Source organism: Gorilla gorilla, chromosome 1 (assembly GCF_029281585.2).
Source record: "Gorilla gorilla gorilla isolate KB3781 chromosome 1, NHGRI_mGorGor1-v2.1_pri, whole genome shotgun sequence".
Lineage (NCBI taxonomy): Eukaryota > Metazoa > Chordata > Mammalia > Primates > Hominidae > Gorilla > Gorilla gorilla.
Window position 1 is genome coordinate 225836951 of NC_073224.2, and position 27009 is coordinate 225863959.

At 42.1% G+C, this 27009-nt stretch overlaps 1 protein-coding gene and 1 long non-coding RNA gene across 2 annotated transcripts in view; one reads left to right on the forward strand and one right to left on the reverse strand.

Moving 5' to 3' along the window:
• The window catches only part of KAZN (kazrin, periplakin interacting protein), a 1230220-nt gene that overhangs the window by 765696 nt on the left and 437515 nt on the right, over nt 1-27009 (reverse strand). The gene's annotated exons all lie outside the window — the stretch shown is intronic.
• LOC134757877 (uncharacterized) lies at nt 8314-25425 on the forward strand. Its single transcript, XR_010132410.1, has 3 exons — nt 8314-8341; nt 15099-15173; nt 23697-25425. It is a non-coding gene; the product is annotated as an uncharacterized lncRNA (long non-coding RNA).

The following is a 27009-nucleotide window of genomic DNA, read 5'->3' on the forward strand; positions in this document are numbered from 1 at the left end:
ACATAGTTTGAGCTATTTTGACAAAAGATCAATTTTGATAAATGCAATATACATATCACCCCAGAAAGTTCCTTCTTGTTCCCACCTAGTCAAGACCTCCTTGACCCAAAGCAAACATTTTCTTGATTTTTAACACTGTAATTAATTGTGTTGGTTCTGGAATTTCATATAGGTGGAATCACATAGTTTGTGCTCTTTGGTGTCGGGCTTTTTCATCAGCATGTTTTTGATACTCATCCTAGTTACAGGTATCAGCAGTTTATTTCTTTTTTTTAATTGCTCAGTAATATCCCATTGTATCAACATGCCAGTTTGTTTATCCATTCTCCTATTATTGAAGATCTATGATGTTAACAATTTTGGACTATTATGAATAAAGTTACTATGAATATTCTTGTACAATAATTTTTCAGACATACATTTTCATTTCGCTTTGGTAAATACCTAGGAATTGCTGGGTCATAGGATAGCTGTATATATAACATTTTGAGAACATGCTAGTTTTCAAAACTGATGGGAACATTTTATACTCCCACCAACAATATATGGGTGTTCCAGTTGATCCAGGTCCTTGCCAACATTTGGCATTGTCAGGTTTTTTTTTTTGTGTGTGTGTCTAATTTAGCTATTCTAATAGATGCACAGTGGTAACTAATTTTGGTTTTAATTTGGAATTTTCCTGATGACTACTGATGTTGAGCACCTCATTATGTTCTTCTTTATCATTTACACATCTTTTATGAACTGTCTGCTAGTCAAGTATTTTGCTCATTTGTACTGGGTTGTTTTCTTTTTATTGCTGAATTATAAGCATTTTTTTACATATTCTGAATACAAATTCTTTGTTGGATGTTGGCATTGTGAAAATTTTCTCTTAGCTCCTGGCTTGTCTTTTCATTTTCTTAATGGTGTCTTTTGATGAGCAAAATGTTTTAAGTTCAATTTGTCCATTTCTTTTTTTCATCCTTCTGCATCCTCTCTAAGGAACCTTTGCCTAACCTTAGATTGTGAATATATTTCCCTGTAGTTTCTTCTAAAAGACAAACATAAAAGCTGAAAGTTTTTGGCTTTTTTTAATGCAGTTTTTTTATCCAGTTGTTCTAGCACTATTTGTTAAAAAGGCTTTCAATTCCCCATTGAATTGCTGTGGCAGTCTTGTCAACCATATATGTGTCCATCTATTTCTGGACTCTTTAGTCTTTCTACAATGCCACACTGTTGTGATTACCATAACTTTATAGTTAGTTTTTAAGTCAGAGAAAGTCCTCTAACCTTGTTTTATTAAATATTGTTTTAGAAATTCTATGTCATTTGCATTTCCAAGTACATTTTAGAATCAGCTTATTTATTTCCTGGAAAAGAGCCAGCTACGATTTTGATTAGGATAGGTGGAATTTACAGATCAACTTAGGGAGAATTGATATCTTAATAATACTGAGTCCTCCAGTGCAGAAGATGGCATATCTTTATACTTAGTTTTTTCATTTCTATCATCAATATTTTATAATTTTCAATTGAAAGATCTTGACATCTTTAAAAAACTTATCCCCAAATATTTTGTAGTTTTGAATGCTATTTTAAATGATATTTTTATTTTGCTTCCCAATTGTTTCTTGCTAAAAGATAGTATTAAATTATGTTTCATATGTTAACTTTATAGCATGTGACATTGGTACATTCACTTACTACGTCTAGTAGAGTTTTTGGTAGATCCCTTCAAGTTTTCTACGTAGAAAGTGATGTCGGCCGGGCGCGGTGGCTTACGCCTGTAATCCTAGCACTTTGGGAGGCCGAGGAGGGTGGATCACGAGGTCAGGAGATTGAGACCATCCTGACTAACACAGTGAAACCCCATCTCTACTAAAAATACAAAAAATTAGCCGTGCGTGGTGGCAGGCACCTGTAGTCCCAGTTACTTGGGAGGCTGAGGCAGGAGAATGGCATGAACCTGGGAGGCAGAGCTTGCAGTGAGCCAAGATCGTGCCACTGCACTCCAGCCTGGGTGACACAGCCAGACTCCTCCTCAAAAAAAAAAAAAAAAGAAAGTGATGTCATCTGTAGTGACAGCTTTATTTCTTCCTTCCTAGTTTTTATCACTTTGTTTTATTTTCCTGCCTTTTTGCACCAGCTAGGACTTTGGCCAATGATGGAAGCAAACATCCCTTGACTCGTCTCCAACTTAAGAAGACGAGTGCTCAATATTTCAACATAAGGAGTCACGATTACTGTAGATGCTCTTTAACAGATTGAGGAAATCTCCTCCTATCCCTAGTTATGTGGATTTAAAAAATCATGAATGGGTCTACATTTTCGGCAAATGCCTTTTCTTCATCTAGTAAAATGATCATATTCTGTTTTTCTTTTAATTGGTTAATATCATAAATTTCATTAAATGATTTTCATTTGTTAAATAAACCTTGCATTCCTGGGATAAACTCCAGCCAGTCATGATGTATTATCCTTTTTAATATGTTGGTATGTAATTTTCTTATCTTGTAATGTCCTTGTTTGGATGCAATTTTTCATTTATTTGTCTGTCTATTTGATTAAATGTATTTGTAAGTTTCATGAGGCCTGCAATTATATCTCTTGTGCTTGCCTTTTTTTCTCTCACGTGACTAAGAATGTAAAAATAGGTTGTTGAAGGAATTACTGGATGAAAGAATATATGAGCAAATTATTTCTGGTCATAATATGTGAAAAGTTCCTTATAAGCATTAACGCACAAAGCATACCCAAGTATGGGTTTTATTAGTAGTAGAAGAATTAAGACTACCTTGGTGCTTTTTATAGGGTTCAGAGTATGAGGCAAAGTAATCAATTTTACTGTAGAAAATGAATTCAGAATCAGGCGGCTTTCCTCAGCTGGACTCAGGGAAGACCATATTATATTATTTCCTCTACCTAAGGGCCTTTTAATGCTCTGTCAGTTCTCTGGAGCCAAGAGAAGTTCAGGACTTTAATATTTACTCTTACAAATGTTCATGACTCTCTCTTCCCACAGTGAAAAAAAAGTGCTGCTGATCCGATTCTGTGCCTAATTGTACATAACCATGTATGTAGATAGATGTGAAAAAATCTTTTTCATGATAAAGGCTGTTACAAGCATAAAACAATGTTTATACTTGTATAATGTATAACATTATACAAAGATTTGATACCTGAAAATATGTTGCAGCTTCAACATACAAGAGATAACTGCAACAGAGAAATAAACACGTGTCTGTAAAATGCTACTTACCCCAATTTCACTAATTGTTAAATTTAGCATTCAAAATTTTTGTTACATTTAAAAATAATGTACATGTTTACTTTAGTTTGATTTTCTTTTTTCGCCGTGGAAGAATTCCTGGGTGTATATGATTCTCTAAAAGATCAAAAGAAACCTTAAACTAAATGAGCCACTAACCAACTAATTACAAAAACTTTAAAAGTAAAGTTGGATCCACAAAGATGGACCATTCTTTTTGGTGGGCACTGTCTGGTACATTGCTGGATATTCAGCAGCATTCCTGAACTCTTCTTGCCAGATACCAGTAGCACCCTTCCTGTCCCCTCCCATGTCACCATATGACAACCCAAAAGATCTCCAGACGTTGCCACATGTTCCCAGGCAGCAAACTCCCTTCCATGGTAACTACTGTCCTAGGCTGTTTACAAGGTTATTAGTGATGGTGACAGCCATAATGAGGAACCAGGCTCTGTGCCGAGCACTCACTGCATCTCATTCTGTGTAATCCTCATGGTCATATTCTTAGGCAATATTTTCATCATTGTTTATAAAACTCAGAGAATTTAAACAGCTTTCTCAAGGTCATGGGTAATCAGTGGCCACAGCTTGATGCCTACCTCTGTTTGACTCCAAAGTGGACTTAGGGTCAGATAGATCCAGAGGGTGACAGAAACCTCATCCTGGAGACTGGGGGTTCTTCCAAGGCTTGTTCTTGTCACTTTTTTTTTTTTTTTTGAGATGGAGTCTTGCTCTGTTGCCCAGGCTGGAGTGCAGTGGTGCGATCTCGGCTCACTGCAAGCTCCGCCTCCCAGGTTCACACCTCCCAGGTTCACGCCTCCCGAGTAGCTGGGACTACAGGTGCCTGCCACCATACCTGGCTAATTTTTTGTATTTTCAGTAGAGACGGGTTTTCACCATGTTGGCCAGGATAGTCTCGATCTCCTGAACTCGTGATCCGCCCTCCTCCGCCTCCCAAAGTGCAGGGATTACAGGCGTGAGCCACCACACCAGGCATCTTGTCACTATTTAACAAAGCATAATGGCTCCTCTCTGTCTACTCTACCAGATCCATGCTCTTTAGCCTGCCAGGCCAGGCTGTCCCTACCTCACATCCCCTGATCAGCTACATTATAATCTAAGGCCTATCTCCTCTCTAACCCTGAACGTACCTTGCTCATTTTCACTGTAGGGCTGTTTCTTTCATTCAGGGGTCTCAAACTCAAATGTCTATAGGGGCCTAGAGGGTAAATTAACAAACAAAATGGGCTCAGTGCAAGATGATAAATGGCAATGGATCTTTCAGCCTCATTTTGAGAGACCTTGGGAATGGTGAGGACTGTGGCCTCAGTGGAGCACCTGCTTTATTGAGACAGGGCAGCTGCTTCTCCATCTTGCCCTGTACTAGTCTTGCTGGATATTTTATTTTTCAAGAAATAAAATGTGGAATGTGGAATAATATGTGTGACTTATCAATTTTTAAATTTTGGTAGGTTCTACAAATTCAAAAAAACCACCCGTGGCCTGGCTCTGGGCTGAAGCTGAGTCCTGGCTTGAAATCCCCTGCCTTAATCTCTCTTCGAAGACTTTTCTGCATTCATCTGAGTCCTCACCCTCCAAGGCAGGGCTCAGGCTTGGGCTCAGGCTCCCAGCCATGTATCCCTCCTGGACCATTCCTGACTCCTTTCCAGTATCCTTATCACTTGTACCACATACCTTGGCCTTTGATCCTGTATATGGTTGGATTTGTCTTTACTTCACAGGTTCATCTTGTCTCCCCAAGAACAATGAGAGTTGCCTCAAGGGGTAGAACCATGCTTTTTGTTTTCTTTTGAAGTCATTACAGCACAGCCAAAAGCTCAACACACAAAACACACTCAGTAAATAACTGTTGAACAGAATAAAAGCCATTCCTCATAACCAACCCTGATCTCTTTCGCTGGACTGTAAACCAACCTACCTCTTGTTAGTCCTTCACAGATTATATGGTGGATCTGAACATATCAGGTAGAACCTTTGATAAACTTAAAGTCCTTCATTGAATCACTCTGTAGCCACTGTTTTCTCTAGGCCAAAAGCTTTAAATATTTTGAGAAAATTGTACAAGGCCATCCATCCTGATTCTCATGGCTTTAGTTGTTCAGAAAGGAAATCTTTGTACACACACCATTTCACTGCCTCCTTTTCAGTTTCCCTATTTGGAAAAAGGAAAAATGTGAATTATCCCCCTCTTTGCGTTCTTTTCTAACTGAAGTGATAGATTTCAGAGTCGTATAAAGCTGAGATTATCGTTTATCATATCTCAGATTCAGGGAGGTGGTTAGCATGCCAACGTGCAAATCCCCAGGCAACTGTGAACAGCCATTTGGAGAATCCACCACATGGAAAATCCTCCAGGTAAATGCAAATGTTACTTATAAATAGGGCTTTGGCTCAAAATCCCTATTGTCTTAACTAGGTGTGAGCTATGTGCATGTTTTAGTTTCTAATTTTTCTTTTCTTGTTAAGAAGTAGTATATGGGTTAGGCGCAGTGGCTCACACCTGTAATTCCAGCATTTGGAGAGGCTGGGGAGGGTGGATTGTTTGAACTCAGGAGTTCGAGACCAGCCTGGCCAACATAGTAAAACCCCATCTCTACTAAAAATAAAAAAATTAACTGGACAAGGTGGCATGTGCCTGTAATCCCAGCTACGTGGGAGGCTGAGGCAGGAGCATCACTTGAATTCAGGAGGTGGAGGTTGCAGCGAGCTGAGATGATGCCACTGCACTCCAGCCTGGATGACAGAGTGAGATTTCATCTCAAAAAAAAAAAAAAAAATTAGCCAGGTGTGGTGACACCCACCTGTAGTCCCAGCTCTCAGGAGGCTGAGGTGGGAGGATCACTCGAGCCTGGGAGGCAGATGTTGCAATGAGTCAAGATCATGCCACTGCACTCCAACCTGGGGTGACACAGTGAGACACTGACTCTAAAAAAGAAAAAAGAAAAAGAAAAAGAAAAAAGAAAAAAAATAGTAGTATATGCCCATTGTAGAAACTTCAGGAGACACAGATAATCAAAGAGAACATAAAAATAATCTGTAGTTAGACTATCCAGAGAACTACTCACTTTGTAGGAGTCATACACTCACACACACACCCTTTACATAGTCTAGGTATCATAATATACAACATATAATGTATATATAATGTATAATATATATTCACACAGATAACTTTTCATACAAATGGAATCACTGTATACACACTCTTTTGACAACTGCAGAAGCAGCCAGGGTTCTGTGGTTGTAAGTAATAGAAAGCCATTCTGCCTAATCTAACAAAAGAAAGCTATGGGCAGGATACCAAGATGGTTTAAAGATTCAAATACCAATTTAAACAATCCAGCCTTGGGGAGGCTGGGGACCCGGGTGGATCTTGGAATCTAGGTAGCAGGTCAGACTCTTTAGCGTGTCTCCATTGGGAAGACTCAGTTCCCACCATTTTCTGGTAGGGCAGGATTCCACTCAAGATCTGAACTGCGGAGAGAGGTCTGATTGGAGTAGCTGGGTCGTGTGCCTGGACTGCTGGTATAGTTGTCCATGTTATGTGCTGTATAAGCCTTGGGAGCATGCTCATGGTAGTCTGGGATTGTGCAGTGCCCAGCCAGAACAATCTACGTGATGACCCTTACACATACACGTCCACCCTTGAATAATAGCCCTTCACAAGTTGCTGGGATAGGAGCGGGAAAATTCCCCAAAGCAAAGGTGTCACCCGTGGAAGGGTGAATAGATGCTAGGCAGGCAGAAACAAAAGATGTCTTCTACATCTATTTCCCTGAACATCTACATCTATTTTCCTTTATCTCATGGTCATCCTTGATGTAATGTAATATTTCCTTCCCGATAGCAGTTTTTTGTAGGTTACATAATATTCTGTGATATGGCTATACCATACCTTATTTAGTATAATTAGATATATTGTTGTCTGTGTTGTTCACAGCTCTATCCTAAGCACGTAGGATGGTCCCTGGCACAGAGTAATGCCCAATAAGTATTTGTTAATTTAATTGTTTTCTAATTGTTTGGTATCATATAGTGCCACCATAGACACCTCACAGGTAAATCTTAGTGCATATGCATGATTATATCTAATAGGGTGAACAACTTATTTTGTTTGCCTGGGGCTTTCTGAACATCCTGTGTCCTGGGCACCACCTCAATCCTGGGCAAAGGGAATCATCCTAACATCTAAGTACCCTGCTCTGATCTGAGTGCTGGAAGTCATATCTTACTGATACAGAGGGGAGGTATAGAAAATTCAACCCAAGGAAGAAAGAAGCCTATCCAAACCACTGAGTATCGACTGCAAACCACTCTCTATCTACCTCCTTCTTTGTGCTCCTACTGTTATCTTGCCAAGCTTTCCCAGGGGACAGTCACACCCTCACCCCAGGAGGGCTGAGAAAGAACACCGGTGCAAAGGAGGGCACAGGTCAGCAAGAGGGATTCGCTTCTGTCCCCAGCTATGAGTCATCATCCTCATCCTTTTAGTCATCCCCTGAAAGCTGCATGCTGTAATTTGGTGACTGCCTTGTGTCCTTGAAGAGCATTTTCGAGCCAAAACTTTTCTTCTTCTTCCTGGGGCAGACACTGAGATCAGTGGTGGGAAGAGTCTTGTGCATTTTCATGTACAGTAACAAGCCACACAGGAAGTACCAGGAATTCAGCCCAGCTAGGGTCACTGTGGGCCCAAAGTCTGCCTGGACGATGAATGCCTGATGTGTGGCCGCTCCTCAGAAATGCACAGCAGGAAACTTCTAGTGGCCAATGAGCAGTGCTACATTTTTCATTCATGTACTTTCTGCAAGTCCACCTTTTACTTTTATCGAAATGATACAAATATTAGTACGATAAGGCTTATAACAAACATCATAGTCTCCTGCCCCCTCCTCTCACACCTGACCCTAACTTCCCTGAGAGAACTTCTTTTTGCTCTTTTCACTCATGTTATTTCCATGTTTTCAAATAGTATGCTTATCCTTCCATGTGTTGATTTTAAAAATTTAGGTATTATCCAGCACAATGGTGTTCAAAGGATGGTCCCTGGACTGGCAGCGTCGGCATCACCTGGTGAGTATTGATCCACTTATTCACTCATGTATTCTTTATTTTTTTAAAAAACAGATGTTTACTGAAGGACATCATAATGTAAGCATTGTCTAGGCTGGCACGTTCCAAGACAGTCATCATCAGCCACAGATGACTTCTGAGTCCTTGAAATCGGGCTGGTGTGCACTGAGCTGGAATTCTAAAATACACATCCAATTTTAAAGACACAGTGTGAAAGAACAGGAATGTAATATATCTCAATGATTATGAGTTGATACGATTATATTTTTGTCATACTGTGCTAAATAAAATATGCTATTGAAATTAATTCCATCTGTTTCTTTTTTTCCTTTTTGATGTGGCTACTGGAAATTTTTAAATGACATTTCCAGCAAACAGAAATGCAGATGTTTAGGTCTCTCTGAGCTTCTGAATCAGAAACTCTGGGGGCAGGCTCCGCCCATCCAGGTGTGAACAAGCCCTCCAGCTGATGCTGACGCTGCTAAAGTTTGAAAACCACTGGTTTACGCCTCTGCAGATAACAAGGATTTAGAAGAGGGGATGGGCCTGGCGCGGAGGCTCATGCCTATAATCCCAGCACTTTGGGAGGCTGAGGCAGGCAGATCACCTGGAGTCAGAAGTTTGAAACTAGCCTGGCCAACGTGGTAAACACCATCTCTACTAAAAATACAAAAATTAGCCAGGTGTGGTAGCGGGTGCCTGTAATCCCAGCTACTCGGAAGGCTGAGGCAGGAGAACAGCTTGAACCCTGGAGGCGGAGGTTGCAGTGAGCCGAGATCACGCCACTGCACTCTAGTCTGGGCGACAGAACAAGTCTCTATCTCAAGAAAAAAAAAAAAAAAAAGAAGAGGGGATGGCAATGGTGTGTGTTTGTGTGGAGTCCCTGAAGCTATGTCCACCCGTGAACTCTCATTTACATGAGTTAAAAAAATCTTTTTGCCTTAACCTAGTAGGAGTTTTGTCAGCTTGAGTCCTGACTAGTAGAGACCCTATTGACAATTTGTCTTTCCCTGAATTGTCCTCTCTTCTCCCAAAATTGTCTAATTTTGATGAGTTCTTCCTGACCTCCCTATTTAATGGGATGTCTCTCCCCTCCTAGTCTCTGGCCTCCTTTCCTGCTTTATTGTTTTTCCATAGCATTTATCACAATCTGACATGCTATATATTTTAATCCTTTTTTTGAGGTCTATGTTCTCTCCATTAGAACAGAAGTTGCATAAAAATAGGAGTTTTTATTTGTTTTGCCTTCTGCTATGTCCCCAACACCTAAACCAGCACTGTTTGATCAAATCTATCATTTAAAAATTTCCAGTAGCCACATCAAAAAGGAAAAAAGAAACAGATGGAATTAACATATTTTATTTAGCACAATATAATAAAAATAAAATTATATCAACTTGTAATCATTGAGATACATTTCTTTTTTTTTTCCACACTATGTCTTTAAAATCAGATGTGTATTTTATAATTCCAGCGCATCTCAGTGTGGACCAGCCTCATTTCTAGGGTTCAGTAGCCATCTGTGACTGATGGTGACTGTCTTAGAACACGCCAGGCTAGTTTCCTTCAGTAAATATTTGTCAAAAAAAAAAAAAAAAGAATACATGAATGGATAAGTGAATCAATACTTCTCTGGAGGTTGGAATGCCCATAATAGGTAGGACAAGATCTTGGAGCATGGCACATTGGCATCAAGGGGAGAATGAAGGTTTTGATAGATGAAGCTGGAAAGATGGGTCTCCGGTTCTGGATCTATCACCTAGCAAGAGAAACAACTGCCAAGTTGACACAAACTTAGAAACTAGTTTTAGTACAATGCAGCTACAGTGGTTAAGGTTTGGGACTTTTCAAAAACAAAATGGGGATCCAATTCTTTACATGAAAATGTTGTAATGTGTTTTTAATTGGATGAGTTTGCCGAAGGAAATGAAAGGAGAGAGGCTGCCTGCTCATGTTAAGTGCCTCAAAATGGGTCTCAAAATCAATTAAAGCTAAAACTAATTAGCAGAGGAATTAATTGAAAGGGAGATTTTAAAAATTCGATTTGTTTGCAAACCATTTTAGGCACAAAATTCAGTTTCGTATTGATTTCGGGTTCCAATCTGAATCAATAAAAATCAAACATGGTTTTCAAAAGTAGAGTTGTCAGGGCCGAGATGATGATCCTCTTTGAGGGCAGTTGGTTAATGGCCTGAGGTTTTAAAAGCATCACACATGGTGCCACAGGGAGGTGGAAAACCCTGGAGTCTGCACAACTGGATGATCATCATGGAGCTCCATCACCTACATCTGCGTTGGCTGACCTTCCACTGCATAGCTCTCGACCAAGGAAAAATTATCTTTCACTTCTGCAATCAAGCATTTCAGTGGAAAGTAATCTCCATTTATTTGTGCCAATTTTCCTGAATTGCTTGACTGTGGCAGGAAAACATGTGAGTGGACTCAAATCGTCTTTCTGATCTTTTTTCCTCGATGTTTTCCCTTATCCCACCCTCAACTATCAATGCTCTCCCAAATTGACGGTTTTGACTTCCATCAGAAAACAGCACTAGGTGGGATGTGAAATGTGCCAGCTACATACGGAAGTTTTTTGATTGTTTGTTTGTTTGTTTGTTTGTTTTGAGATGGAGTTTTGCTCTTGTCTCCCAGGCTGGAGTGCAATGGCGCAATCTCGGCTCACTGCACTGCAACCTCCGCCTCCTGGGTTCAAGTGATTCTCCTGCCTCAGCCTCCTGAGTAGCTGGGATTACAGGCGCCCGCCACCACGCCAGGCTAATTTTTATATTTTTAGTAGAGATGGGGTTTCACCATGTTGGCCAAGCTGGTCTCAAACTCCTGACCTCAGGTGATTCTCCCAACTTAGCCTCCCAAAATGCTCGGATTACAGGTGTGAGCCACTGCGCCTGTCACTACATACAAGAGTTTAATGGACACAAGCTAATAAAAAACCTCATCCGATAAGGACAAGTGCAGCTCCCTCAGAATGTTCCCTCTGATGGCCCCCACAAGGTGTTTCTGAATGTGCTGACTTGCCTCTTGTCTCATCCTCTCTTAAGGGATCCACATCCTCCCCCAACCTCTTTCTCCTCACCTTCTTCCCTTTCTTTTTTATTGTTTCTATCGCAGGCGGCATTTTTTGGGCCCTTTCTGTGTGCCAAGCATCGGGTTCGGCACTCAGTGCAAATTATCTCATAGCATTCATTTATTGAAGGCCTACTCTGCAAGATATTGTTCTAGGCACTGAGAATATGGCAAAGAACACAACAGTAAAATCTCTGCCCTCATAGAGTTTGTATGCTAGTGAGAAAGCAAGAATACGTGCCATAAATTAGTACAATACAGATTGTCAAGACGGTGTGGCAATTCCTCAAAGGCCTAAAAATAGACATACCATTCAACCCAGCAATCCCGTTACTAGGTATATACCCAAAGGAACAGAAATTGTTCTATAATAAAGTCACATGTACATATATGTTCATTGCAGCACTAGTCACAATAGCACAGACATGGAATCAACCTAAATGCCCATCAATGGTAGACTGGATAAAGAAAATATGGTACATATACACCACGGAATGACTACTATGCAGTCACAAAAGAGAATGAGATTATGTCCTTTGAAGGGACATGGATGGAGCTAGAAGCCATTATCCTTAGCAAACTAACACAGGAATAGAAAACCAAATACCACATGTTCTCATTTATAAGTGGGAACTAAATGATGAGAAGGCACGGACACATGCATTGGGAACAACAAACACTGGGGCCGATTGAAGGGTAGGGGGTGGGAGGAGGGAGGTGATCAGGAGGAATAACTGATGGATGCCAGGCTTAATACCTGGGTGATGAAATAATTTGTACAACAAACCCCCATGGCACAAGTTTACCTGTGTAACAAATATGCACATGTACCCCTGAACACAAAATAAAAGTTAAAAATAATTTTCAGAATAGGCTTAAAGAAGACAACAACAAAAACAGCTTGCCAGGAAGTAGTGAGTATTAAGGAGACTGAGGCAGGACATGGGGAGAGCAGGTGTTGGTTGGGAGGTGGGCGGATTGGAACCCCCATATGGGTGCTAGGAGGGCCCCCCTGCAGAGGTGGCATCTGAATAAAAGCTGAAGGAAGTGAGGGGTCAGCCATGTGGATGACTGAGGGAATAGGAACCAGGGTGGAGAGAGCAGTCTGTGCCAAGTCCTGAGGCAGGAGCAACCCTGTGTGTTTGCAGAGCAGCCAAGAGGCCTGTGTGGCCAGACAGAAGTGAAGGAAGGACAAGTGGGACACGAGGACGGTGGTGCTATGAGATCTCAGGGGGAGTGTCAGGACTGCGTGAGTTGGGAGCCACTGCAGCACCCTGAGCCCAGGAGCTGCAGGATCTGACTTAGGATTCAACAGGATTGCACTGCCTGCATTTTGGAGAATGGAGCAAGGAGGGTCAACTGCAGGTGCCTGTCACATCTGATAAATCACATTTGAGATCATCATCATCATTTCCCTGTTTTACAGATGAGTGCCTAATCTTTTTAAAAAATAAAAAGTAAAGCCTAATCTTTTTAAAAAATAAGGAAAATCAGCTGGGCACGGTGGCTCATGCCTGTAATCCCAACACTTTGGGAGGCCAAGGCAGGTGGATCACGTGAGGTCAGGAGTTCGAGACCAGCCTGGCCAACATGGTGAAACCCCCATCTCTACTAAAAATACAAAAATTAGCTGGGCATGGTGGCGCATGCCTGTAATCCTAGGTACTCGGGAGGCTGAGACAGGAGAATTGCTTGAACCCGGGAGGCGGAGGTTGCAGTGAGTCGAGATCGTGCCACTGCACTCCAGCCTGGGCAACAGAGTGAGACTCCATCTCAAAAAAAAAAAAAAAAAAAAAAAAGGGAAAATCATGACCCTTATGGAGATATAAGATGAACATCTGATAAACATTTTCATTTTACTCATAATGAAGGAACCAAGTAATTGTTTTAACTGATTCAAAGGAGAAGTCAAAAAACAGACACACTTATAGATCAGGGATGCTGGAATAAATGGCAAATGAAGGCAAAACTGGCTCCTTCCACGGGACTTCCATAGAACAGAACGGAATTTGTATGCCTACAGACAGCAAGCATTGTGCCTTGTTATCAGTTATCTACAACTTGTATAAGATTAGAGTCAGATAACCTGCAGAGGTGTCTCTGTGACAATGCATAGCTTGGCACTGAAACACACATTTTTCCTTACAGAAGAAAAATAATCTCAGGCTTAAAGAAGTTAAGAAACATGGCTGAGTTGACTCAGTAACTGCCAAAACTGGGGGTTACACCCAAATTGTTGTGATTTACAAGTCTGTGACGTCAATCTCTTGCTTTTACCAGGCTGACATCCAGTGACTTAAGAGAAACAGAGACCTACTAAAATATTTTCAGAGATCTGGAGAGCAGTAAAACTTGGTTATATAAAGTGATCTTCTCAAAAGAAACACATAGCTTAATATCCAAATCAACAGATATTTCCTGAATGTCTGCTCTGTGCAAAGCACAGAAATTGGGCACAGGGGACCCAAAGATAAATAAGAAATAGCTTCCAATAAGCCAGCAATTTAATGATGCAAGAAACAACCCTCACACAGCGCGGATGCTCAGAACCCAGCGTGCTGATGGAAGACCCTTCACTCTGTTCCCCGAGTCTGTGATTTTATAAGCTACATATTACATAACAAAGAATATGAAACACCCAGATATGTAAATGTGTTCACTGTAATGCTAAATTCCACAGAAAACCACAGCTGGGGAACTTCAAGGCGAAGCATGGTGGGAGAGCTGCTTGAAGCATCAGGGTAAGAAGATAGGTAGCAAATTGGGTGGTGTTTTGTTAATACACAAGTTAAGCCCTTAAGGATAACTCATGGGAAGGGGGAAAGGCTGTATTTTCAGGGAAAAGCTGTTGCTACTTGTGATAGTTAATTTTATGTGTCAACTGGACTAGCTCATGGGGTGCCCAGATATCTGGTCAAACGTTATTCTAGGTATTGCTGCAAGTGGGTTTTGGATAAAATTAACATTTAAATTGCTAAAGTGAATAAAGCAGATTGCCCTCCTTAATGTGGATGGGGCTCATTCAGTCAGTTGAAGACCTCAATAAAACAAAAGGCTGACTCCCCCCTACACATAAAAGAGGAAATTTCTCCTGCCTTTGAGCTCGAACATCAGTTTTTTTCCTGCCTGTGGGCTCGAACAGAAACGTCGGCTCTCCTGCGTGTCTAGCTTGCTGACTGCAGATCTTGGGACTTGTCAGCCCCCGTTATCAAGTGAGCCAATTCCTTACAGTAATAAATCTCTTTTGGTGCATATACACATCCTACTGGTTCTGTTTCTCTGGAGAACTCTGACTAATGCTCTGTTCCACCCATTTGATTTTCTCTCCTCTCCTATGCCTAATACATAGGAGAGATTTAATTCATATTTATTAGAGAATCGATTTGCTCAGGGTCTATAGTGTTTCAAGAATTTATGTTTTGGCTGCTTTTTTCTCTTCCCCATTCAACGAATGAGAACAGGAGTGTGTTCTGAGGGATGATAGCATTTGGGAGCTTTGAACGCCTGTTTTTATGTTTTTTCTTTCTGTGTTATTTCCTTTTCTTATTTTATAAAGAATCCAGTCCCCTCTTTCTCTCTGTCTCTCTCTCAATCTCTATCTCTCTCTGTTACGTCTGATCTTGTTTGTCTGTGAATCCCCACGAAAATCATGAGAGTTTCTTTTTTTCTTTTTCAGAGTCTCTGGGCAATTGAACTGTGACATCTTCATCACATTGGTCCCAAGGATTGATTCAGCAATGTGCCCAATTAGGTGAGTGTCCCCTTCCATCATGGCTGTCCTATGTGGGTCCCTTCTGAAATAATGCATCCTTCAGGGTGCTTTCAGCTATGAGCAACATAAAACTCAATTAAAAGTGTGCTAGACAGAAAGGACATTTTTCATCTCACTCATGTACTGAGAAGTCTGAACATGGGATAAATCCCTGATTGGCTAATTTGCTCAATGACACCAACAGAAGACCTGGGTGCTTCCTACCCTGCCAGATTGAACACAATGGACTCCTCTTGGGATCACCAAGTTGGCTCCAGCAGTTTCAGGCTTTGCCCAGAGACATGACGACATACAGCAAGAAAAGGAACATTTCCTTCCATCGCCTCTCTTTTATTTCTGAGGACACCTTTCCCAGAAGATGCATAGCAGGCTTTTGTTTACATGTTTTCTTTTCTCTCTCTCACTCTCTTTCTCTCTCTCTCTTTTTTTTTTTTAAGATGGAGTCTCATTCTGTTGCCCAGGCTGGAGTGCAGTGGCACGAACTGAGCTAATCACAACCTCTGCCTCCCAAGTTCCAGCGATTCTCCTGCCTCAGTGTCCCGAGTAGCTGGGACTACAGGTGCACACTGCCGTGCTTGGCTAATTTTTTTTGTATTTTTTTTCTTTAGTGGAGATGGGGTTTTGCCATGTTGGCCAGGCTAGTCTCAAACTCCTGACCTCAAGTGATCCACCCACCTTGGCTTCCCAAAGTGTTGGGATTACAGGTGTGAGCCACTGCGCCCAGCCTGTTCACATGTTCTTAACCGGAAGGGGGTCAATGTCATTCCTAAAACAATCACTGGGTCAGAAGAGAGACAGGTCTCTTTGATTGGCTTAGGCAGATTGAGATTCTCTTTCTGGAGGGTGGGAAGGGGTCCATGCTCACCAGAATGATTTGGTTACTCAAGGAAATGTGGATAAAATTACCTTCTATGAGCAAAGAAGGTAAGCCAGTGAACACTGTGGAGAAAATCAAGAGTGACAGCAGCAGATGGTATTAAGATCAACTTCTCAAACAGAGGAGGCTCTTTTTTTTTTTTTTTTTTTGGAGACAGAGTCTTGCTCTGTCACCCAGGCTGGAGTACAGTGATGCAATCTTGGCTCATCATAACCTCCGCCTCCTGAGTTCAAGCGATTATCCTGCCTCAGGCTCCCAAGTAGCTGGGATTACAGATGCGTGCCACCACGCCCAGCTAATTTTTGTATTTTTAGTAGAGACGGTGTTTCGCCATGCTGGCCAGGCTGGTCTCGAACTCCTGACCTCAGGTGATCCACCCACATCGGCCTCCCAGTGCTGAGATTACAGGCGTGAGCCACCGCACCCAGCCAAGGAGGCTTCTCTTAAAGATGAACCAATAGCTACTTGCCCCAGGATTAAAATAGGAACAATGGAGGAAAGGAGGACAATTTTAGGGATTTCAGATTCTGTTTACGTGCATCTGAAACTCTACTTCAAGTCTTAACAATGTACAAGACCTATTGAGGGAAAATAGTATTTGTAAATTCAGGGTCCTAAACATATTTTCCTCCCTAAAGACTAAACTTGTAAACTATTGCCATGTCAAGGAAAGGAGGAACATTTAAAACCATTCACATCCTTTTCCAGTATGGATGCTTTCAATACCATTTTTCTTTCATCCTTCCCTCCACAGATGATCTAGGGTTACTCTCGACAGAGACCAAGAGAAAGAACTGTGGCACCTGCCTGCACCATATTTATTCTTCTCAAAATTACATATCAAACACTTGTGCTAGCTTCAAATAATAAGGGCTAACAATTACCAGGCATTTACTCTGTGCTAAGTGCTTGGTATGCGTCATCTCATTTAAATTGTCTAACAACCAGTGAAGCTGCTAATTGCAGTGGATGTTTGTTATTTTTCCCCCTTGGAACCTGTTCTCACCTCCTTCTGATAATGCTATTGCATTTTTACATGGGTAAGTATTTATAGTCTGTCCAGATAAGCAACAAAAAATTAAATACATTGGACTTCATAAAAATTAAAAACTTGTACACCAAAGGACACTATCAAGATGAAGAAAAGATAACTTACAGAATGAGAGAAAATATTTGCAAATCATATATCTGCTAAGAATATAGTACCAGGTTATATAAAAAAACATATAATTCAACAAAGAGACAAAGAAGAAAATTTATGTATGGGCAAAGGACTTGGATAGACATTTGTCCAAAAACATACAAATGGGCAAAAAGCACATAAAAGATAGTCAACATCGTTAGTCATGAGAGATATGCAAATCAAAGCCATAATGAGATACTACTTTACAATCATGAGAATGACTAAAGTAAAAAAGACAATAACAAGTGTTGATGAGGAGGTAGAGAAAATGGAACCTTTGTGCATTGCTGGTAGGAATGTAACGTGGTGCAGCTGCTGTGAAAAAGAGTTTGGTGATTCCTCAAAAAGTTGACCATAGAATTAGCATATGATACAGCCATTTGACTCCCAGATATATACTCAAAAGGACTGAAAACTGTCAAATTTGTATACACAGATGCTCATACATCATCCTTCATTATAGCCCCAAACTGGAAACATCTCAAATGTTCATCAACTAAAGAATGGAGAAACACTCAGTGATATATTTATATGATGGAATATTATTCAGCCATAAACAGGAATGAAGTACTAATACATGCTGCAACATGAATGCACCTTGAAAATACACCAAGTGGGAGAAGCCAGACATAAAAGCCACATATTGTATAATTTCACTTATATGAACTATCTAGAATAGGAAAATCCATAGAGACAGATTAGTAGCCTCCATTCTTTGGTTGCTCAGGCCAAAAGCCTTGGAGCAATCCTTACTCCATTACCTATTCACATACTTCAGATCTAATGAGTCAGGACATCCTGTTTGTAAGCACCCACCCAAAATATACCCAGCACTTCCCTCTCCTCTGCTGCTACTTCCATGGTGAGGGACACCCCAGCGTCTCTCACCTGAATTGCTGCAGGAGCCTTCTGACCAACTTCTCTGGTTTGTCTTCTTTGTCCTAGATTGTTTCCAGTGGTCCCCAGCTCTGGTATTCTTTCCATTGTGCCATCAACCAATAGAACAAAGCAGAAGTGAGAGCTTCCCTGTCCATCTGTTTCTCTGACTTTCTGTCCTTCCATCTCTATCTCTGAATTTGTGCCCCCCTCTCTCTCTCTGTGTGTGTGTGCACATGCACGCCTATATTAGTCTGTTTTGTTTTACTGTAAGAAATACCTGAGGCTGGGTAATTTATAAAGAAAAGAGGTTTATTTGGCTCACAGTTTTGCAGGCCATACAAGTATGGCACCAGCCTCTGCTTGGCTTCTGTGAGGACCTCAGGAAACTTAAAATCATGGCAGGAGGTGAAGGAGGAGCAGGTGCGTCACATAGCCAGAAAGAGGTCAAAAGAGAGGTCAAGAGAGAGGAGGGACTAGGTGCAGTGGCTCATGCCTGTAATCCTAGCACTTTGGAAGGCTGAGGTGGACGGATCACCTGAGGTCAGGAGTTTGAGACCGGCTTGACCAACATGGTGAAACCCCGTCTCTACTAAAAATACAAAAATTAGCCAGGTGTGGTGGCACGTGCCTGTAGTCCCAGCTACTCGGGAGGCTGAGGCAGGAGAATCACTTCAACTCAGGAGGTGGAGGTTGCAGTGAGCCGAGATCGCACCACTACATTCCAGCCTGGGTGACAGAGCGAGACTCCATCTCCAAAAAAAAAAAAAAAAACAGAAAGGAGGACATGCTGGCCTCCTTTAAGCAACCAGTTATTTTGTGAACTCACAGAGCAAGAACTCATTCATCACCACTGGGGTGGGGGCAGGCGGCACCGAGTCATTCATAAGGGATCCGCCCCCATGGCCCAAACACTTCTTAGCAGGCCCCACCTCCAACACTGGGGATCACGTTTCAACATGAGACTCAGAGGGACAAACACCTAAACCATATCAGTGTCTGCCTATATCTATCTGTGTCACTCTCTCACTCTCTGTCTCTGTGTCTGTCTATTTCTGTGTCTTCCTCTCTATTTCTCTCTGAGTCTGTGGATTTTTGTCTCTCTCTCTGCATCTGTCTGTGTCTCTGTCTGCCTCTGCGTTTGTCCTGTGTCTGTCTGTCTCTCTGCTTCTGTCTCTCTCTGGGGGAAGTCAGCTGCCATGTCATGTGTAAACCCACAAAAGGGTCCATGTGACAGGGAACTCTACCTTCTGCCAACAGTCACCTGAGTGAACTCAAAAGCAGATTCCCCAGCCCCAGCCCTAGCCCAGCCTTCAGCTGGTTGCAGCCTCATCACATGGCTCTTCTGCTCCTAATCCTGCCTGACTTCCCTTTTCCTGCAGGGTGAAAGCCAAAGTCCTTACGATGGCCACACCTCTTCCATGAACTGGCCACTGATTTCCCACTTCCTGCAGCGTGAAAGTGAAAGTCCTTATGATAACCATGCCTCCTTTATGAACTGGCTACTGACTTTCCATTTCTGCAGGGTGAAAGCCAAAGTCCTTGTGATGGCCACGCCTCCTTTATGGCCTGACCACCACTGCCTTCCCATTTCCTTTTTTTTTTTTTTTTTTTGAGATGGAATCTTGCTCTGTTGCCCAAGCTGGAGTGCAGTGGTGCAATCTCGGCTCACTGCAACCTCTGCTTCTTGGGTTTGAGTGATTCTCCTGCCTCAGCCTCCCAAGTAGCTGGGATTACAGGCATACACCACCACACCTGGCTAATTTTGTATTTTTAGTAGAGACGGGGTTTCACCATGTTGGTCAGGCTGGTCTAGAACTCCTGACCTCAGGTGATTTGCCCACCTTGGCCTCCCGAAGTGCTAGGATTACAGGCATGAGCCACCTTGCCTGGGCTGGCCGACTTCCCATTTCCTGTAGGGGGAAAGTGAAAGTCCTTGTGATGGCCCTGCCTCCTTTATGACCTGGCTGATTTCCCATTTCCTGCAGGGTGAAAGCCAAAGTCCTTATGATGACCATGCCTCCAATGTGACCTGGGTGATGGCCTCAGTCCTTCCCTCTCCCATACTCACGGGGCTCCAGGAGGTGTCCAGGGGCAGCCACATTTCTGTGGCCTTTGACCACTTTGCTCATTGCTGGAAAACTTCCCCCAGACACCCACACCTCATTCTCTCACCTCTTCAAATCTCTGTTCAAATCCCACCACCTTACTGAAGCCCTCTTCACCCACCTTATTTAACAAGCAACACCCCCCACCAGCCCCTGTCAGCATCCCTAATCCATGTCCATGCTGTTTCTCTTGTCCAAGCACTCATTCCCACGAATCTTTTATTTTCCCCATTTATTATGTTCATTGATTTTGGTTTCTCTCTCCACACTAGAATATCAGCCCCTTCAGGGCAGGGATCTCTGTTTAATTCCCTGCCACATTCCAAGCACCTAGAATAGTGTGGCAAATAGTAGGTGCTCAATAGTTGCTTGATGATGAATGAGAAGTAGAGTGGCACAGAGTCTTGCACCAGGGCCCTGAAGGACCCTGTCCATCATGCTGGAGCAGCTGTCATTTTTCCAGTTCTTATTTAAACTTCCTTTTGAATATAAATCACTCTGTTACAAAGATACATGTATATGCATGTTCATTGCAGCACTATTCACAATAGCAAAGACATGGAATCAACCCGAATGCCCATCAATGATAGTCTGGATGGAGAAAATGTGGTACGTATACACCATGGAATACTGTGCAGCTATAAAAAGGAATGAGATCATGTCCCTTGCAGGGACATGGATGAAGCTGGAAGCCATTTTCCTCAGCAAACTAATGCAGGAACAGAAAACCAAACACTGTATGTTCTCACTTATAAGTGGGAGCTGAACAATGAGAACACATGGACACAGGGAGGGGAACATCACACACCAGGGCCTGTCAGGGAGTGGGATGGGGGTAGGGAGAGCATAAGGAAAAATAGCTAATGCATGCTGGGCTTAATACTTAGGTGATGGGTTGATAGCTGCAGCAAACCGCCATGGCACACGTTTACCTATGTAACAAACCTGCACATCCTGCACATGTACCCCAGAACTTAAAAAGAAAAAACAACAAAAAAAGAAACGCTTTTAATTTCACTTTTGCTGAGCACCTAAGAGTGACTTCCTGTTCTTTGCAGCCACGTGATGAACAAAGGCACAGGAATTCTCACAGCTCCTTCAGGTGTAAAAACTCAAATTCAGGCCGGGCGCGGTGGCTCACGCCTGTAATCCCAGCACTTTGGGAGGCCGAGGCGGGTGGATCACGAGGTCAGGAGATTGAGACCATCCTGGCTAACACGGTGAAACCCCGTCTCTACTAAAAAAAATACTAAAAATTAGCCGGGCGTGGTGGCGGGCGCCTGTAGTCCCAGCTACTCGGGAGGCTGAGGCAGGAGAATGGCGTGAGCCCAGGAGGCGGAGCTTGCAGTGAGCCGAGATCGCGCCACTGCACTCCAGCCTGGGCGACAGAGCGAGACTCCGTCTCAAAAAAAAAAAAAAAAAACTCAAATTCAAAGCTGTTAAGTGACTTGCCCAAGGCCAAACAGATAGAAACTGGCAGAGCCCAGATGTTGGAGTCCAAGTCTAGTGCAGGAGCTCATATTCATGCTGATTGTTCCATAGGAGGTGCAATTAAGGTGCTACTACTGAACATAACTGGGAAGGAATTATGTCCAGGCTGGGGCATGAGAGCACAAAAAAATAAAACAACTCCATAAAAGAGCTAGATGAGAATGGTGAGTAGCAAAAGAAGCATGTGGAGCACAGTCAGGGAAGTCTTCAGAGGCAGCAAATGTCAAACATCAGAGCCTCTGAGGCCATCGTGCACTTGGCATTGCTGTCTCTGAAATGCTGCCTTCAGTCTTCAGCATTATCCCCAAAGGTGGACATTCCATCTCCCGTGACTCAGCAATTCCACACCTCCTGGAGAACTTCCCAAAGATACTTTGGCTCATGTATACCAGAAGATACTGAGAATACACTCTGCCCAACAGCAAAAGCTTAAAAATGGACCAAGCATCACTGATGGAAGAATGGACTAATAAAGCATGGTCTAACTAACATTATACAGCAATCAAAACTGATGAACCAGAGCCAGGGTCGGGAAACTGCCTGGCCCTATTTCTGTGGGGTCTGCAGGCTAACAATGGCTTTTACATTTCTTTAAAGGTTATAAAATAAAAAAAGAAGAATGTGATGGAGACTATATGTGGCCTGCAGAACCTAAAATTTTTCCTTTCTGGCCCTTTACAGAAACTCTGTCAACTCCAGAACTACAGCAACTTGCAAAACACACAGATGTATCTTAGAAATATAATATTAAGTATAAAAATTGTCAAAATTTTATATATAGCATGATATTCTTTTTATAAATATAAAGCCAGCTAACATTTAAAAATAGGCATTTAAAGCATGCATACAAATGCAATAAAATATATACAAGAAGAAAAGCAAGGAAATGATGGAATTTGGGAAAATGGTTATTTATTCCTGGTAGGGGGAAGCAGGGGATGGGATGGGGTGGATAGCAGCATATGGTTAGATGAAGGTTCTAGTTTTTGTTGTTGGGGTGATAGACGGTGCTTACTATCTCTTTAAGAAGAGAACAAAAATGAATTAACTAAATAAAAGAGGCCCATTTATAGACCAATGATAAATGTGTATTACAAACCACAGCTTATAATTAACCCAATTTTGACACCTGAGGTCCAAGAAAATTAACAAGTAAAACATTATTGCAACATTTACAAATAGCAGCAGTAAGGTATAAAAGTAAAATTAGTAAGAATCCCTCTCTTCTCACTTCCAATGCCATACCTTGGAAACCACTGTCCGTATCTCAGAAAATACTGTCAATTGTTTGGAGACTATCCTGCTCATACGAGGATAGAGCCCACTGCTCTAACAAAGAGATTTCCACAATGCACGTGCATATATAAGACAGGAGCTGATTTCCATCCCATATCACAGCCTAGGGGTGGGCTATCCATGCAGTAATGGATGCCTCTCACTTGGAGATTCAAGCCCCTTCTATCTCACTGTTTCTGAGTACAGTCTCTTTTCTTTGCATGCTAGGCCAGAGCCCAAAACCACCACTTCCACAGCAGAGGTAAAAGGGGCCACCAGGACATTCCTATTCCATTTAAAAACAAGGCCGAGAAGTTGTACCTATCTCTTATGCTCACACCATTGGGCAAATCTTAGCTGCAAGGGAGTCTGGGAATTGTAGTCTTTATTCAAGGAAGCCACGGACCCAGCTAACAGTGGGGGATTGTACTATTCCTTTGTGTACACACACCAATGTATCAATATATGTGCATGCACTTTTCTTTATGAAACTATATATACCCTAAATAAAGTATTACTCTTCCATAGGTTGAACTTGTCAGGTAGTGATATATCCTGGGAGTCTTTCCAGATTTACACATAGTTTTGTTTTATTCTTTGCAATGGTTCCATAGTGTTCCTATGTATGTGTGTAGCATAATCTATATAACCAACCTCCCACGCATTCATGCTTAGAATTTTTTTTTTTCCAGTTGCTTGGGATCTTCTGAAAGACCGTGACGACCACATACATGTATTTATGTTGTTGCAAAGCAGAGAGACACAGTCCCTGATGGCAACTTTTCAAGTTGAAAAGTGCGAAGCAGAGAGACACAGTCCCTGATGGCAAATCTGGCTTTTCAAGTGAATTGGTGTTATTGCACATCAGTACAGGTCAAATAAATGGTCTTCATTTTTCTTCTGAGACCTGCAGTGAAATTTCCAAGGGATTAATGGGAGAGAGTGTGGTCTGGCTGGGAGGAGCAATTTCAGTAAAATGCTTCTTCTCCTCACTGGCACAGCTAGGATTCTCCCCACTGGCACAGCTGGAATTGTGGGAGCCTCACTTTTCTGATCAGCCAATAGTAGGTTGGGGAATCCTAATGTGAAGAAAGGAAAGAGCTAAGAGCATTGGGAGAAATGGGCAGTAGCTTATTTGGTGGTTATATTTGACTGCAGATACTCCTCTTCCACAGTAAGATGGATTAATTTTGTATGTGTTTAATAAGAACAGGCAAAAAAAAAAACCCCAACAAAATGTCCAGTTCTGCAGTTGGGTTCCCTTTGCCTCCCAGTGCCCATCTAACATGATTCTTTCCACTTACTGTGGAGTTTCCTTTGCTTCCATACTGCAGAAGTGCTACTCTAACAGATTCAGCGAGAACCCACACAGCTGTCAGGAGTTGAGTGTGCCCTGAGCAGCTTCCAGGTGTTCTGAATTGGCAATACCCTATCCTCATTAATGCATGTGATTCAAAAGCTATAGAAAGTGTTAGGAATTATTTATTGCATGTTTTATGAAATTAGACTCTTCCATCCTAGAAGACGATCCCAAAACAAAATCGTAAAACATGCTAGAAGTTAAGGAAAGAGGTAGGGGGACCAACACTTACTGAGCAATGAATCCCAGTGCTTTTCACTGAGCTGGCTGTAACCCCAGCTCGGGCTTATCTTTTTCCTTCCAATGATCCTTTGACTTATGGAGAAGCTGACATCCAAGAAAGTTAAATAAGTGGGCTGAGTGACTGAGAGGCAGGGTTGGGCTTCAACCTGAAGTCTGTCTGGTTATTGTTTTTGCTGTCTAGTTGTGTAGCTTGCCAAGGTGTAGAGGAACCAACATGGTCTTTGGAGTGGGCAGACCTGGCCCACCTACTGATCCCAGTTCTGCTGTGCTCTTCCCAGATCATCCAATTGCACACCCACATTTTAGATCTGCCAATCATGTCCCTGCCAAGTCTTCTCCAATGTATTCAATGTTTCTTCCTATGAAGCGGTATAGTGGATATTTCTCATTGTTGTCTGACAACATTCATTCCCTCTTCTGCTTAGAGCACTCTGAATTTCGTTTTAGGGACTATCTCCGCCCACACTCTCTGTTTATGTGGTGTAGGTGATGCTAACCTCAGCCCCTTTCTCTGGTCACAGTGATGCAAACATCCCCCAAGCTAAGCCAACAGAACATTTTCCTGGATGACCTCCTTCTGCTGGAGCCGCTAATCTAGTAGGTTACAAGCTCAGTGTTGTTAGTGGCCATCTCATTTTCTTGTGGGAAGGACATCCCTAAAATTGATGCCAATGAAGGAGACAGCAGAGCAGAGAGAATGGGAGAGAGAGATTTCTGACAACATTGTTCCAGCACCTGGATCTAACTCCATCTGAAACTGGTAATACACTTAAATTGTTTGTTCACCTGAATCATTAAAATTTGTCTTTGGTTAAGGTAGTTTGAGTTGTGTCTTTTCTTGTATCCATAAAAGAACTGACTATGAGTTCTATATCCTTTTACATCCTGAACACTTATTTTCCTCTGAGTCATTATTTTGCTAATGCTTCTGTTAGACATGTCACCCTCCCAATATATTTTGCACAATGTACTATCTAAGGAGGTACAGTCGTACAGGAATATCTTGATAAAGGCACAATCCTTTGATCCACCCATGTGTACATAGAATCTGGAGGGTTTTTTTTTTTTTTTTTTTTTTTTCAGTTAGGGATGTCTTCTTAAGTATTCTTAGAGTTTCTTTTTTTTTGAGACAGAGTCTTGCTCTGTTGCCCAGGCTGGAGTGCAGTGGTGCAATCTCGGCTCACTACAAGCTCCACGTCTCGGGTTCACACCATTCTCCTGCCTCAGCCTCCTGAGTAGCTGGGACTACGGGTGCTCACCACCACGCCCAGCTAATTTTTTGTATGTTTAGTAGAGACAGGGTTTCACTGTGTTAGCCAGGATGGTCTCAATCTCCTGACCTCATGATCTGCCTGCCTCGGGCTCCCAAACTGTTGGGATTACAGGCGTCAGCCACCATGCCTGGCCTCTTAGAGTTTCTTAAGTCAAGAATGCATGCGTACAACACACATATGCAAGAGACTTCACAAAGTAAGGGAGGTTTTGGAAGGGGAGGGGAATTGAGAATAGAGAAGCTATGCAGAGGAAAATGGAAAAGCATAGTAAATAAAGCAATATATCTCTTCTTAAATTCACACATACATATCACTTTTATCTATTGTAGCTAAAGAAACTGAGATTGGTAGGAGAAGGAACATTCTGATAAGGACAGAAAAGAACTGGAAGAGACTAGGGGCAGTATGGCCTTTGCTGGAGGCTTATATTATTACTCCATTGGGGAGGAAATAGGTTAATTTTTTTCCGCCTGGTCTATAGTGGGTGAAAAGTATCAAATGTTATTTCCATTACATGAGCCACAGACATTTTTGTTCATTAAACATACAATATTCATAAGAAAAAAACAAGTGATCCATAGGCTTAGATATTAGAATCTCTGATGCTAATGTAATTTTATTATGAAAGATTCACTTCCAGATAGCTTAGCAAGACCATCCTATTTAATTTCCCCTTCTTTAAGCATTCTCATGTAGGCACAATTATTTTTCCATGGTCTGTGAAAGGGGATCCTTTCCCTCAGCCACCTGTGAATTTAGTATGGAGAATGCGTGATTAGTGTTTGTACAAAGAACACCGTGGGGCTGATGATAGCCCATTCTCTTTGAGTAAACAGTGGCCTCAGCAAAGAGTCATCAATAGCAAAGATGAGGAGTCAGTCTACCACAACTTTCCAGGTTTTTAATTCACCAAATCTTTATTGATGGGCACTTATGTTCAAGGGGCTTTGGAGAATAAAGCATGAATAAAATACAGCTCTTAAATAATTAGACTCTAGGCATTGAGAAAGGCAAGCTCACACATTATTAGTCTAATAGGAGGGCAGAGACAGAGCTTAGCTCCAAGGGAGAACAGACGAGGGAGAGACTGAGGCCCGCTAGGGGGATGAGAGGGAATTCGCCATAGCA